The sequence below is a fragment of the Pseudophryne corroboree genome, chromosome 1 (assembly GCF_028390025.1).
Source record: "Pseudophryne corroboree isolate aPseCor3 chromosome 1, aPseCor3.hap2, whole genome shotgun sequence".
Lineage (NCBI taxonomy): Eukaryota > Metazoa > Chordata > Amphibia > Anura > Myobatrachidae > Pseudophryne > Pseudophryne corroboree.
The window spans coordinates 553,931,335-553,947,846 of NC_086444.1; the positions used below are offsets into that span (position 1 = coordinate 553,931,335).

Here is a 16,512-nt window from a genome sequence, read left to right on the forward strand (position 1 = left end):
TATATTAGCTGCAGACACAGTACAGTACGGTAGTTCACGGCTGTGGCTACCTCTGTGTCTGCAGTCGGCAGGCAGTCCATAATTGTATACTAGTATCCATCTCCATTGTTTACCTGAGGTGCCTTTTAGTTGTGCCTATTAAAATATGGAGAACAAAAATGTTGAGGTTCCAAAATTAGGGAAAGATCAAGATCCACTTCCACCTCGTGCTGAAGCTGCTGCCACTAGTCATGGCCGAGACGATGAAATGCCAGCAACGTCGTCTGCCAAGGCCGATGCCCAATGTCATAGTACAGAGCATGTCAAATCCAAAACACCAAATATCAGAAAAAAAGGACTCCAAAACCTAAAATAAAATTGTCGGAGGAGAAGCGTAAACTTGCCAATATGCCATTTACCACACGGAGTGGCAAGGAACGGCTGAGGCCCTGGCCTATGTTCATGGCTAGTGGTTCAGCTTCACATGAGGATGGAAGCACTCAGCCTCTCGCTAGAAAAATGAAAAGACTCAAGCTGGCAAAAGCAGCACAGCAAAGAACTGTGCATTCTTCGAAATCCCAAATCCACAAGGAGAGTCCAATTGTGTCGGTTGCGATGCCTGACCTTCCCAACACTGGACGTGAAGAGCATGCGCCTTCCACCATTTGCACGCCCCCTGCAAGTGCTGGAAGGAGCACCCACAGTCCAGTTCCTGATAGTCAGATTGAAGATGTCAGTGTTGAAGTACACCAGGATGAGGAGGATATGGGTGTTGCTGGCGCTGGGGAGGAAATTGACCAGGAGGATTCTGATGGTGAGGTGGTTTGTTTAAGTCAGGCACCCGGGGAGACACCTGTTGTCCGTGGGAGGAATATGGCCGTTGACATGCCAGGTGAAAATACCAAAAAAATCAGCTCTTCGGTGTGGAGGTATTTCACCAGAAATGCGGACAACAGGTGTCAAGCCGTGTGTTCCCTTTGTCAAGCTGTAATAAGTAGGGGTAAGGACGTTAACCACCTCGGAACATCCTCCCTTATACGTCACCTGCAGCGCATTCATAATAAGTCAGTGACAAGTTCAAAAACTTTGGGTGACAGCGGAAGCAGTCCACTGACCAGTAAATCCCTTCCTCTTGTAACCAAGCTCACGCAAACCACCCCACCAACTCCCTCAGTGTCAATTTCCTCCTTCCCCAGGAATGCCAATAGTCCTGCAGGCCATGTCACTGGCAATTCTGACGAGTCCTCTCCTGCCTGGGATTCCTCCGATGCATCCTTGCGTGTAACGCCTACTGCTGCTGGCGCTGCTGTTGTTGCCGCTGGGAGTCGATGGTCATCCCAGAGGGGAAGTCGTAAGCCCACTTGTACTACTTCCAGTAAGCAATTGACTGTTCAACAGTCCTTTGCGAGGAAGATGAAATATCACAGCAGTCATCCTACTGCAAAGCGGATAACTGAGGCCTTGACAACTATGTTGGTGTTAGACGTGCGTCCGGTATCCGCCGTTAGTTCACAGGGAACTAGACAATTTATTGAGGCAGTGTGCCCCCGTTACCAAATACCATCTAGGTTCCACTTCTCTAGGCAGGCGATACCGAGAATGTACACGGACGTCAGAAAAAGACTCACCAGTGTCCTAAAAAATGCAGTTGTACCCAATGTCCACTTAACCACGGACATGTGGACAAGTGGAGCAGGGCAGGGTCAGGACTATATGACTGTGACAGCCCACTGGGTAGATGTATGGACTCCCGCCGCAAGAACAGCAGCGGCGGCACCAGTAGCAGCATCTCGCAAACGCCAACTCTTTCCTAGGCAGGCTACGCTTTGTATCACCGGTTTCCAGAATACGCACACAGCTGAAAACCTCTTACGGCAACTGAGGAAGATCATCGCGGAATGGCTTACCCCAATTGGACTCTCCTGTGGATTTGTGGCATCGGACAACGCCAGCAATATTGTGTGTGCATTAAATATGGGCAAATTCCAGCACGTCCCATGTTTTGCACATACCTTGAATTTGGTGGTGCAGAATTTTTTAAAAAACGACAGGGGCGTGCAAGAGATGCTGTCGGTGGCCAGAAAAATTGCGGGACACTTTCGGCGTACAGGCACCACGTACAGAAGACTGGAGCACCACCAAAAACTACTGAACCTGCCCTGCCATCATCTGAAGCAAGAAGTGGTAACGAGGTGGAATTCAACCCTCTATATGCTTCAGAGGTTGGAGGAGCAGCAAAAGGCCATTCAAGCCTATACAATTGAGCACGATATAGGAGGTGGAATGCACCTGTCTCAAGTGCAGTGGAGAATGATTTCAACGTTGTGCAAGGTTCTGATGCCCTTTGAACTTGCCACACGTGAAGTCAGTTCAGACACTGCCAGCCTGAGTCAGGTCATTCCCCTCATCAGGCTTTTGCAGAAGAAGCTGGAGGCATTGAAGAAGGAGCTAAAAGGGAGCGATTCCGCTAGGCATGTGGGACTTGTGGATGCAGCCCTTAATTCGCTTAACAAGGATTCACGGGTGGTCAATCTGTTGAAATCAGAGCACTACATTTTGGCCACCGTGCTCGATCCTAGATTTAAAGCCTACCTTGGATCTCTCTTTCCGGCAGACACAAGTCTGCTGGGGTTGAAAGACCTGCTGGTGACAAAATTGTCAAGTCAAGCGGAACGCGACCTGTCAACATCTCCTCCTTCACATTCTCCCGCAACTGGGGGTGCGAGGAAAAGGCTCAGAATTCCGAGCCCACCCGCTGGCGGTGATGCAGGGCAGTCTGGAGCGACTGCTGATGCTGACATCTGGTCCGGACTGAAGGACCTGACAACGATTACGGACATGTCGTCTACTGTCACTGCATATGATTCTCTCAACATTGATAGAATGGTGGAGGATTATATGAGTGACCGCATCCAAGTAGGCACGTCACACAGTCCGTACTTATACTGGCAGGAAAAAGAGGCAATTTGGAGGCCCTTGCACAAACTGGCTTTATTCTACCTAAGTTGCCCTCCCACAAGTGTGTACTCCGAAAGAGTGTTTAGTGCCGCCGCTCACCTTGTCAGCAATCGGCGTACGAGGTTACATCCAGAAAATGTGGAGAAGATGATGTTCATTAAAATGAATTATAATCAATTCCTCCGCGGAGACATTGACCAGCAGCAATTGCCTCCACAAAGTACACAGGGAGCTGAGATGGTGGATTCCAGTGGGGACGAATTGATAATCTGTGAGGAGGGGGATGTACACGGTGATATATCGGAGGGTGAAGATGAGGTGGACATCTTGCCTCTGTAGAGCCAGTTTGTGCAAGGAGAGATTAATTGCTTCTTTTTTGGGGGGGGTCCAAACCAACCCGTCATATCAGTCACAGTCGTGTGGCAGACCCTGTCACTGAAATGATGGGTTGGTTAAAGTGTGCATGTCCTGTTTTGTTTATACAACATAAGGGTGGGTGGGAGGGCCCAAGGACAATTCCATCTTGCACCTCTTTTTTCTTTTCTTTTTCTTTGCATCATGTGCTGATTGGGGAGGGTTTTTTGGAAGGGACATCCTGCGTGACACTGCAGTGCCACTCCTAGATGGGCCCGGTGTTTGTGTCGGCCACTAGGGTCGCTAATCTTACTCACACAGTCAGCTACCTCATTGCGCCTCTTTTTTTCTTTGCGTCATGTGCTGTTTGGGGAGGGTTTTTTGGAAGGGACATCCTGCGTGACACTGCAGTGCCACTCCTAGATGGGCCCGGTGTTTGTGTCGGCCACTAGGGTCGCTAATCTTACTCACACAGCTACCTCATTGCGCCTCTTTTTTTCTTTGCGTCATGTGCTGTTTGGGGAGGGTTTTTTGGAAGGGCCATCCTGCGTGACACTGCAGTGCCACTCCTAGATGGGCCCGGTGTTTGTGTCGGCCACTAGGGTCGCTAATCTTACTCACACAGCTACCTCATTGCGCCTCTTTTTTTCTTTGCGTCATGTGCTGTTTGGGGAGGGTTTTTTGGAAGGGACATCCTGCGTGACACTGCAGTGCCACTCCTAGATGGGCCCGGTGTTTGTGTCGGCCACTAGGGTCGCTTATCTTACTCACACAGCGACCTCGGTGCAAATTTTAGGACTAAAAATAATATTGTGAGGTGTGAGGTATTCAGAATAGACTGAAAATGAGTGTAAATTATGGTTTTTGAGGTTAATAATACTTTGGGATCAAAATGACCCCCAAATTCTATGATTTAAGCTGTTTTTTAGTGTTTTTTGAAAAAAACACCCGAATCCAAAACACACCCGAATCCGACAAAAAAAATTCGGTGAGGTTTTGCCAAAACGCGTTCGAACCCAAAACACGGCCGCGGAACCGAACCCAAAACCAAAACACAAAACCCGAAAAATTTCAGGCGCTCATCTCTCATACTTACTTGTACCAGGTTTTAAAAAAATGGGAATTCGTTTAGAAAACAAGTTGGAGATTAAGATTTCAGCTACAAATATTTCAAATATGAAGGTGAATTGGATATTTACAGTGTGTAAAAACAAAAGAGACAGATACCAGGAGAAATGGAGACAATAAATGACCAGCATTGGGTAAGAAGACTGCATGACAGATATTTGCTTGCTATAATGTGACCTAAAAAATAATGTTGTCTTAACTAATCATCACATATCAATAAATGATTATTTCTATCTTTAACTTACTGCGGGGATTTATTCAGCTCACAATCAGGCCATGTAAATGCTAGTACACACTTTCTATACATGTTTTGAATCTTCAACCTGAAAACTGTGTAGAGTACAATGAATAAATAATAAAGGAAATCAGAAAGGGTGTAGATGCCTTTTCATGGCACTACCTTATATATCATCATTAAGTACAACAACAATGGTTAATATCAAAACTACTGTACACATCCCACCTAACATGAGTGAAGGTTTTTGTGGAATTGAGTAAAATAATTTTTTCTTACTGTCTTCCATATTAAAAAAAAAAATTTAAATGGTAATTTCTCTACCTTGGTCAGTGGCATTGTAAACCTTCAATGGGCTATGAACACTAGGGGTATAGTTACTAAAGTGCGGGTTTTTAGAAGTGGAGATGTTGCCAATAGCAACCAATCAGATTCTACATATCATTTATGTAACACCTTCTAGAAGGTAATAGCTAGAATCGGATTGGTTTCTATGGGCAAAAGCTCCATTCCTAAAAACCCACACTTTAGTAAATACACATCTAGGATGAACACTTCCAGCAGAATGCATTTCTTTGAACAATTCACTGGCATCAGTAACTGAGCTAAGATTGAGTTGTGGTCTTATGAATAGTATTGGTGGAGACACTGATTGCTCTTCCTTCACCTGTAGTATCCTTCACCTGTAGTAGAACGTTGCTGATTTTTGATAATTATTACTTACCTTTTTGCCCTTCTTCCACCTCTGAAAAGAAATTGGACAATTTTTGACCAGCACTTGTGATACTCCATAGCAGGGAAGATACAGATGGTGTTGTGCAGGTGTCAGCTAGAGTTACCTCTGTGGTGGGCCAGTCTTGTAATTTCTTCCCACAGTGGCATTGTTAACCATGCCACGCCAGAGAGGCAAGGATTCTTCCCTCATGAGCAGACAAAACTGAAGAAAAAAACGTTATGCAAAAGTATTTTTGTATCTATTACTAATGACCATAATTGATGACTCGAATGGGTCAGTTTGATTTAAATTGGTAAATGGCCAGTGATTTACATATTACATTCAATATAGAATAGAAAAAAATGCAATATCACATTAGCTAATACTAGAGTTGAGCGGGTTCGGTTCGTTGAGATCCGAACCCCCCCGAACTTCACAGGGTTTACACGGGTCCGAGGCAGCCTCGGTTCTTCCCGCCTTACACGCAAAACCCGAACGGGGGAAAACGTCATCATCCCGCTGTCGGATTCTTGCGAGATTCGGATTCCATATAAAGAGCCGCACGTCGCCGCCATTTTCACTCGTGCATTGTCAAGATAGCGAGAGGACGTGGCTATGTTCTCTGCCTGAATAGCCCAATATCAGCTAAATCTCAGCTCAATATCTGTGCTCAGTATCAGTGCTGCATTGTGGTGACCAGTATATATATATATAGCAGTACAGTACAGTACAGTAGTACAGACCACTGACCAGTATATAGTAGTACAGTACAGTAGTCCATTGCTGTATTTTGCTGCTCCATGTCAGTTCTATTATCCAGAACAGTGCTCAGTATCTGTGCTCATTATTATCATTGCTGCATTGTGGTGACCACTGACCAGTATGTAGTAGTACAGTTCAGTAGTCCATTGCTGTATTTTGCTGCCCCGTGTTAGTTCTATTATCCTGAACAGTGCTCAGTATCTGTGCTCATTATTATCATTGCTGCATTGTGGTGACCACTGACCAGTATATAGTAGTACAGTACAGTACAGTAGTCAATTGCTGTATTTTGCTACTCCGTGTCAGTTCTATTATCCTGAACAGTTCTCAGAATCTGTGCTCATTATTATCATTGCTGCATTGTGGTGACCACTGACCAGTATATAGTAGTATAGTACAGTAGTCCATTGCTGTATTTTGCTGCTCCATGTCAGTTCTATTATCCTGAACAGTGCTCAGTATATGTGCTCATTATTATCATTGCTGCATTGTGGTGACCACTGACCAGTATATAGTAGTACAGTACAGTACAGTAGTCAATTGCTGTATTTTGCTACTCCGTGTCAGTTCTATTATCCTGAACAGTGCTCAGAATCTGTGCTCATTATTATCATTGATGCATTGTGGTGGCCACTGACCAGTATATAGTAGTACAGTACAGTAGTCCATTGCTGTCTTTTGCTGCTCCATGTCAGTTCTATTTTCCTGAACAGTGCTCAGTATCTGTGCTCATTATTATCATTGCTGCATTGTGGTGACCACTGACCAGTATATAGTAGTACAGTACAGTAGTCCATTGCTGTATTTTGCTGCTCCGTGTCAGTTCTATTATCCAGGAGATATTATTAATATCTTCAAATATGTAAAGGGACATCACAAAGAGTTATCAGAGGAATTATTTATTAAAAGAACACAGTTTAGTACACGTGGGCACTTGCTGCGACTGGAGGAGAGAAAGTTCCGAACGCAACGGATGAAAGGGTTCTTCACTGTTAGGGCAATCAGGATGTGGAATTCCCTGCCAGGGAAGGTGGTAATAGCGGACTCTGTAATTGGATTTAAAAAAGGAATGGATACATTTCTGAATGAAAAATCTATCCAAGGTTATAATACTTAAAATATCAACGTGGTTAATTTGGGGGTAACATGAGTTATAGTAGCTAACTAGTCATAAAACATTATTTAGCAAGTATGTAGAATTATCACAACTTAAAAAAGGTTGAACCTGATGGGCAATTTGCCTCTATTCAACCTCAAATACTATGTTACTATATTGTGGTGACCACTGACCAGTATATAGTAGTACAGTACAGTAGTCCATTGCTGTATATTGCTGCTCTGTGTCAGTTCTATTATCCAGAACAGTGCTCAGTATCTGTGCTCATTATTATCATTGCTGCATTGTGGTGACCACTGACCAGTATACAGTAGTACAGTACAGTAGTCCATTGCTGTATTTTGCTGCTCCATGTCAGTTCTATTATCCTGAACAGTGCTCAGTATATGTGCTCATTATTATCATTGCTGCATTGTGGTGACCACTGACCAGTATATAGTAGTACAGTACAGTAGTCCATTGCTGTAGTTTGCTGCCCCGTGTCAGTTCTATTATCCAGAACAGTGCTCAGTATCTGTGCTCATTATTATCATTGCTGCATTGTGGTGACCACTGACCAGTATATAGTAGTACAGTACAGTAGTCCATTGCTGTATTTTGCTGCCCCGTGTCAGTTCTATTATCCTGAACAGTGCTCAGTATCTGTGCTCATTATTATCATTGCTGCATTGTGGTGACCACTGACCAGTATATAGTAGTACAGTACAGTAGTCCATTGCTGTATTTTTCTGCTCCGTGTCAGTTCTATTATCCAGAACAGTGCTCAGTATTTGTGCTCATTATTATCATTGCTGCATTGTGGTGACCACTGACCAGTATGTAGTAGTACAGTTCAGTAGTCCATTGCTGTATTTTGCTGCCCCGTGTTAGTTCTATTATCCTGAACAGTGCTCAGTATCTGTGCTCATTATTATCATTGCTGCATTGTGGTGACCACTGACCAGTATATAGTAGTACAGTACAGTACAGTAGTCAATTGCTGTATTTTGCTACTCCGTGTCAGTTCTATTATCCTGAACAGTTCTCAGAATCTGTGCTCATTATTATCATTGCTGCATTGTGGTGACCACTGACCAGTATATAGTAGTACAGTACAGTAGTCCATTGCTGTATTTTGCTGCTCCATGTCAGTTATATTATCCTGAACAGTGCTCAGTATATGTGCTCATTATTATCATTGCTGCATTGTGGTGACCACTGATCAGTATATAGTAGTACAGTACAGTACAGTAGTCAATTGCTGTATTTTGCTACTCCGTGTCAGTTCTATTATCCTGAACAGTGCTCAGAATCTGTGCTCATTATTATCATTGCTGCATTGTGGTGACCACTGATCAGTATATAGTAGTACAGTACAGTAGTCCATTGCTGTCTTTTGCTGCTCCATGTCAGTTCTATTTTCCTGAACAGTGCTCAGTATCTGAGCTCATTATTATCATTGCTGCATTGTGGTGACCACTGACCAGTATATAGTAGTACAGTACAGTAGTCCATTGCTGTATTTTGCTGCTCCGTGTCAGTTCTATTATCCAGAACAGTGCTCAGTATCTGTGGTCATTATTATCATTGCTGCATTGTGGTGACCACTGACCAGTATATAGTAGTATAGTACAGTAGTCCATTGCTGTGTTTTGCTGCCCAGTGTCAGTTCTATTATCCTGAACAGTGCTCAGTATCTGTGCTCATTATTATCATTGCTGCATTGTTTATTAGCAAGAACCAGCATGGGTTTGTGAGGGACAGGTCATGTCAGACTAACTTAATTAGCTTCTACGAGGAAGTGAGCAATAATCTTGATCAAGGAAAAGCAGTGGATGTGGTCTTCCTAGATTTTGCAAAAACCTTTGATACAGTTCCTAACAGGAGACTGATGATCAAATTAAAGGAGATTGGCCTAGGAAAAACTATTTGCATATGGATAAGCAGCTGGTTGGATAGCAGGGTACAGCGAGTAGTGGTCAACAGGAAGTCCTCAACCTGGTCCCCCGTAGTCAGCGGAATACCACAAGGGTTCATACTCGGACCACTACTGTTCAACATATTTATCAATGACCTAGAAATAGGCCTGGAAAGCTCAGTGTCAATCTTTGCAGATGATACTAAACTGTGTAAGGTAATTAATTCAGAATTGGATGTGGAGTCCTTGCAGAATGATCTATCTAAACTTGAACTCTGGGCGTCTAAATGGAAAATGAGGTTCAATACAGACAAATGCAAGGTTATGCATTTTGGGACTAAAAACAAACTTGCATCCTACATATTAAATGGGGAACACCTAGGGGAAACAGAGTTGGAAAAAGATTTGAGGGAATTCATTGATAATAGGCTTAATAACCGTACACAATGTCAAAACGCAGTAAAGAAGGCAAGTAAGGTGCTAGCGTGCATAAAAAGGGGAATTGAGACAAGGGACTCGGATGTAATCATGCCGCTGTATAAGGCATTGGTACGTCCGCACCTGGAATATTGTGTTCAGTTTTGGGCACCATTGTACAAAAAAGACATCAGTGAACTCGAAAGTGTTCAAAGGCAAGCTACTAAATTGATTAAAGGCCTAGAAGGACTGGACTATAAGGAAAGACTTATTAGGCTGAATATGTATACACTAGAAAAGAGGTGCCTAAGAGGAGATATTATTAATATCTTCAAATATGTAAAGGGACATCACAAAGAGTTATCAGAGGAATTATTTATTAAAAGAACACAGTTTAGTACACGTGGGCACTTGCTGCGACTGGAGGAGAGAAAGTTCCGAACGCAACGGATGAAAGGGTTCTTCACTGTTAGGGCAATCAGGATGTGGAATTCCCTGCCAGGGAAGGTGGTAATAGCGGACTCTGTAATTGGATTTAAAAAAGGAATGGATACATTTCTGAATGAAAAAGCTATCCAAGGTTATAATACTTAAAATATCAACGTGGTTAATTTGGGGGTAACATGAGTTATAGTAGCTAACTAGTCATAAAACATTATTTATCAAGTATGTAGAATTATCACAACTTAAAAAAGGTTGAACCTGATGGGCAATTTGCCTCTATTCAACCTCAAATACTATGTTACTATATTGCGGTGACCACTGACCAGTATATAGTAGTACAGTACAGTAGTCCATTGCTGTATATTGCTGCTCTGTGTCAGTTCTATTATCCAGAACAGTGCTCAGTATCTGTGCTCATTATTATCATTGCTGCATTGTGGTGACCACTGACCAGTATACAGTAGTACAGTACAGTAGTCCATTGCTGTATTTTGCTGCTCCATGTCAGTTCTATTATCCTGAACAGTGCTCAGTATATGTGCTCATTATTATCATTGCTGCATTGTGGTGACCACTGACCAGTATATAGTAGTACAGTACAGTAGTCCATTGCTGTAGTTTGCTGCCCCGTGTCAGTTCTATTATCCAGAACAGTGCTCAGTATATGTGCTCATTATTATCATTGCTGCGTTGTGGTGACCACTGACCAGTATATAGTAGTACAGTACAGTAGTCCATTGCTGTATTTTGCTGCTCCATGTCAGTACTATTATCCAGAACAGTGCTCAGTATCTGTGCTCATTATTATCATTGCTGCATTGTGGTGACCACTGACCAGTATATAGTAGTACAGTACAGTAGTCCATTGCTGTATTTTCCTGCCCCGTGTCAGTACTATTATCCTGAACAGTGCTCAGTATCTGTGCTCATTATTATCATTGCTGCATTGTGGTGACCACTGACCAGTATATAGTAGTACAGTACAGTAGTCCATTGCTGTATTTTGCTGCTCCGTGTCAGTTCTATTATCCTGAACAGTGCTCAGTATCTGTGCTCATTATTATCATTGCTGCATTGTGGTGACCACTGACCAGTATATAGTAGTACAGTACAGTAGTGAATTACTGTATTTTGCTGCTCCGTGTCAGCTCTATTATCCAGAACATTGCTCAGTATCTGTGCTCATTATTATCATTGCTGCATTGTGGTGACCACTGACCAGTATATAGTAGTACAGTACAGTAGTCCATTGCTGTATTTTGCTGTCCCGTGTCAGTTCTTTTATCCTTAACAGTGCTCAGTAAATGTGCTCATTATTATCATTGCTGCATTTTGGTAACCACTGACCAGTATATAGTAGTACAGTACAGTAGTGAATTGCTGTATTTTGCTGCCCCGTGTCAGTTCTATTATCCTGATCAGTGCTCAGTATCTGTGCTCATTATTATCATTGCTGCGTTGTGGTGACCACTGACCAGTATATAGTAGTACAGTACAGTAGTCCATTGCTGTATTTTGCTGCCCAATGTACATTCTATTATCCTGAACAGTGCTCAATATCTGTGCTCAGTATCAGTGCTGCATTGTGGTGACTAAAAGTCCAGTGTCTTGTGCTGCATCTTGCTGCTGTAGGGTGCTGTGGTAGTGTCCTGTCACTGTGCATAGGTAATCATCTTTCCAGTCACAGTGGTATCTGGTATCTATCTAGTGGCATCTAATTCCTGATATATTACTGGCATATAATTCCACACATTAAAAAAATGGAGAACAAAAATGTGGAGGGTAAAATAGGGAAAGATCAAGATCCACTTCCACCTCGTGCTGAAGCTGCTGCCACTAGTCATGGCAGAGATGAAGAAATGCCATCAACGTCATCTGCCAAGGCCGATCCCCAATGTCATAGTAGAGAGCATGTAAAATCCAAAAACAAACGTTCAGTAAAATGACCCAAAAATCTAAATTAACAGCATCTGAGGAGAAGCGTAAATTTGCCAATATGACATTTATGACACGGAGTGGCAAGGAATAGCTGAGGCCCTGGCCTATGTTCATGGCTAGTGGTTCAGCTTCACATGAGGATGGAAACACTCATCCTCCCGCTAGAAAAATGAAGAGTTAAGCTTGCAAAAGCCCAGCAAAGAACTGTGCGTTCTTCTAAATCACAAATCCCCAAGGAGAGTCCAATTGTGTCGGTTGCGATGTCTGACCTTCCCAACACTGGACGGGAAGAGGTGGCTCCTTCCATCATTTACATGCCCCCTGCAAGTGCTGGAAGGAGCACCCACAGTCCAGTTCCTGATAGTCAAATTGAAGATGTCACTGTTGAAGTACACAAGGGTGAGGATATGGGTGTTGCTGGCACTCAGGAGGAAATTGACAAGGAGGATTCTGATGGAGAGGTGGTTTGTTTAAGTCAGGCACCCGGGGAGACACCTGTTGTCCGTTGGATGAGTAAGACCATTGACATGCTTGGTCAAAATACAAAAAAAAATCACCTCTTCGGTGTGGAATTATTTCAACAGAAATGCGGACAACTGGTGTCAAGCTGAGTGTTGCCTTTGTCAAGCTGTAATAAGTAGGGGTAAGGACGTTAACCACCTAGGAACATCCTCCCTTATACGTCACATGGAGCACATTCATCAGAAGTCATTGACAAGTTCAAAAACTTTGGGTGACAGCGGAAACAGTCCACTGACAACTAAATCCCTTCTTCCTCTTTTACCCAAGCTCCTGCAAACCACACCACCAACTCCCTCAGTGTCAATTTCCTCCTTAGACAAGAACGCCAATAATCCTGCAGGCCATGTCACTGGCAAGTCTGATGAGTCCTCTACTAACTGGGATTCCTCCGATGGATCCTTAAGTGTAACGCCTACTGCTGCTGGCGCTGCTGTTGTTGCTGCTGGGAGTCGATCGTCATCCCAGAGGGGAAGTCGGAAGACCACTTGTACTACTTCCAGTAAGCAATTGACTGGCCAACAGTCCTTTGCGAGGAAGATGAAATATCACAGCAGTTATCCTGTTGCAAAGCGGATAACTCAGGCCTTGACAACTATGTTGGTGTTAGACGTGCATCCGGTATCCGCCGTTAGTTCACAGGGACTTAGAGAATTGCTTGAGGTAGTGTGTCCACAGTACCAAATACCATCTAGGTTCCACTTCTCTAGGCAGGCGATACCGAGAATGTACACAGACATCAGAAATAGAGTTACCAGTGTCCTAAAAAATGCAGTTGTACCCAATGTCCACTTAACCACAGACATGTGGACAAGTGGAGCAGGGCAGACTAAGGACTATATGACTGTGACAGCCCACTGGGTAGATGTATTGCCTCCAGCAGCAACAACAGCAGCGGCAGCACCAGTAGCAGCATCTCGCAAACGCCAACTCGTTCCTAGGCAGGCTACGCTTTGTATCACCGCTTTCCATAAGAGGCACACTGCTGACAACCTCTTACGGAAACTGAGGAACATCATCGCAGATTGGCTTACCCCAATTGGACTCTCCTGGGGATTTGTGACATCGGACAACGCCACCAATATTGTGCGTGCATTACATTTGGGCAAATTCCAGCACGTCCCATGTTTTGCACATACAATGAATTTGGTGGTATGTAAGGGAAATGGGGGGAAGGGATGTCTCCTGCACCAGACAAAATTTATGAAATTTTTCAATAACGTGATCCCCAATTTATATTATTGCATAACAAATTCTGCTTGCTTCAATAGGGGGTGCTACCATAGACAACAAAAGTAGAGAACGAAAATGGACAGAAAAAGGATTGTCTCTTCGTTGGCGCACATTAGAGGAAGAAAAAATTTTTGTTTAAAATATAACTTTTATTCTTATTCAATAAAAATTGCCTAGCAAATGAGAAACATATCAGTGAAAAAAATGTGTAAATAAATTGTGCACTGTGAGTAATTATATTGTGTGCTTGAAAAATTAAAAGCTGATTCACTGTGCTCAAATAGTTGTTCCGCTCTGTTTATTATTCTAATTAAATATCACTGGAATTGTACGTATTTATTTTATTAATCTTTATTTATATTGTCATTATACTTGGTACTTGTTATGTATTGAACAAAAGATCAAGACAGCATATCTTACACAGTGGTGAGCAACCATAATATAACGCAGACCTCAGAGGTAAAAATTAAGTTCAAGTATTCCTTGGACATAATCAGTCCTTTTGTAAGCACTCAGATGTCACAATATAGACTATCAGTTCCATAAGATAGGATTACTTGCAGGCAAGCCGTATCGTAAATAGTTCCTTTAAAGGAACTCCATTGTCAAGAGGCCCTGGTGTATGCACTGTTGATTAATTTTTCATATGCATCAAGATCATGTTCATTATATGGGTCTAGATGCTGCATGCATCATAACTTCATTGACAATGATCCTTAGATATTGGATTTGTTTCAGGCTGTTATACACCAATTAGATCAGGTCTATTGTATAGTGAAGCCCATTATAATTAATTCAATTTCAAGTAAGAATGTTGATAAATTAGGGCTATCTATTGCCGTCAATGGCTTTCCAGGACTATTATAGGTATTCACGGCTATTTACTGCACTTACGTCACCTTCAGTGGTTTAAGGTGTTAATGCAGACAGTATGTGGTTAAAAGCTTCTCAAGCTTTATTTATTACCACATTCAGTACTGCTGTATCCTACCTAGTTTTCTGTTGTATTTAGTGCTGACAATTGTCCTCCCTACTGGTCTACTCGCATTAATATTCCCTAGGCATTTAAATAAATATTGTTAGTTTCGTTCATTCTGATCTTGCCTATTTGCCTGCTATATTGTTAGTCTAGGTTACTACACCAGCCCGCTGAGCGCTGAAGAGGCTTATGAATGAATGCACATTCCAATCCCTTTTGCTTAACTATGTTATATATTGTTCTTAACAAATGACAGTAGTGAGCATTGGTATACTTCCACAATTCTAGTGGTAGTATAGGTAATTTAGGTACCACCCGTTAATACAGGTGTGTCCGTTCTATACTACTTGTTGTTATCTTTTGCTGAAAAAAACACCTTACCACCTATGACCGTGTTATAATTGCACACGTTTCTCAAGATAGGTGGATATGTTTGACAGCACGTCTCACACTGAATTTGGTGGTGCAGAATTTAAAAAAAAACGACAGGGGCGTGCAAGAGATGCTGTCAGTGGCCCGAAGAATTGCGGGCCACTTTCGACATTCAGTCACCACGTGCCGAAGACTGGAGCACCATCAAACACTCCTGAACATGCCCTGCCATCAGCTGAAGCATGAGGTGGTAACGAGGTGGAATTCAACCCTCTATATGCTTCAAAGGATGGAGGAGCAGCAAAAGGCCATTCAAGCCTATACATCTGCCTACGATATAGGCAAAGGAGGGAGAATGCACCTGACTCAAGCGCAGTGGAGAATGATTTCAACGTTGTGCAAGGCTCTGCAACCATTTGAACTTGCCACACGTGAAGTCAGTTCAGACTAGTGATGTGCACCGGAAATTTTTCGGGTTTTGTGTTTTGGTTTTGGATTCGGTTCCGCGGCCGTGTTTTGGATTCGGACGCGTTTTGGCAAAACTTTCCTGAAATTTTTTTTGGGCGGATTCGGGTGTGTTTTGGATTCATTTTTTTTTACAAAAAACCCTCAAAAACAGCTTAAATCATAGAATGTGGGGGTCATTTTGATCCCATAGTATTATTAACCTCAATAACCATAATTTCCATTCATTTCCAGTCTATTCTGAACACCTCACACCTCACAATATTATTTTTAGTCCTAAAATTTGCACAGAGGTCGCTGGATGACTAAGCTAAGCGACCCAAGTGGCCGACACAAACACCTGGCCCATCTAGGAGTGGCACTGCAGTGTCAGACAGGATGGCCGATTTAAAAAATAGTCCCCAAACAGCACATGATGCAAAGAAAAAAAGAGGTGCACCAAGGTCGCTGGATGGCTAAGCTAAGTGACCCAAGTGGCCGACACAAACACCTGGCCCACCTAGGAGTGGCACTGCAGTTTTATAGCGAGAAGATAAGTGCTTCCATCCTCATGTGAATCTGAACCACTAGCCATGAACATAGGCCAGGGCCTCAGCCGTTCCTTGCCACTCCGTGTCGTAAATGGCATATTGGCAAGTTTAAGCTTCTCATCAGATGCTTTTAATTTAGATTTTTGGGTAATTTTACTGAACTTTTGTAGTATACTTGACGACACAGAGGTAGAGCAATGGACTACTGTACCATACTGCTATATATATACTGGTGGTCAGCAAAATTCTGCACTGTCCTCCTACTATATATACTGCGCACAACTAAAATGCACCACAGGTATGGATGGATAGTATACTTGACGACACAGAGGTAGGTAGAGCAGTGGACTACTGTACCGTACTGCAATATATTATATACTGGTGGTCAGCAAAATTCTGCACTGTCCTCCGACTATATATACTGCGTACAACTAAAATGCACCACAGGTATGGATGGATAGTATACTTGA

General features: G+C 42.9%; 1 long non-coding RNA gene across 1 annotated transcript in view; it reads left to right on the plus strand.

The window, feature by feature from the left end:
- The window catches only part of LOC134898848 (uncharacterized), a 32,775-nt gene extending 18,798 nt beyond the window's left edge, over window positions 1-13,977 (plus strand). Inside the window, exon 3 of the long non-coding RNA XR_010172542.1 lies at window positions 13,735-13,977. This is a non-coding gene — a long non-coding RNA (uncharacterized LOC134898848). The remainder of the gene's footprint in view (window positions 1-13,734) is intronic.
- Window positions 13,978-16,512: the final 2,535 nt, after the last annotated feature.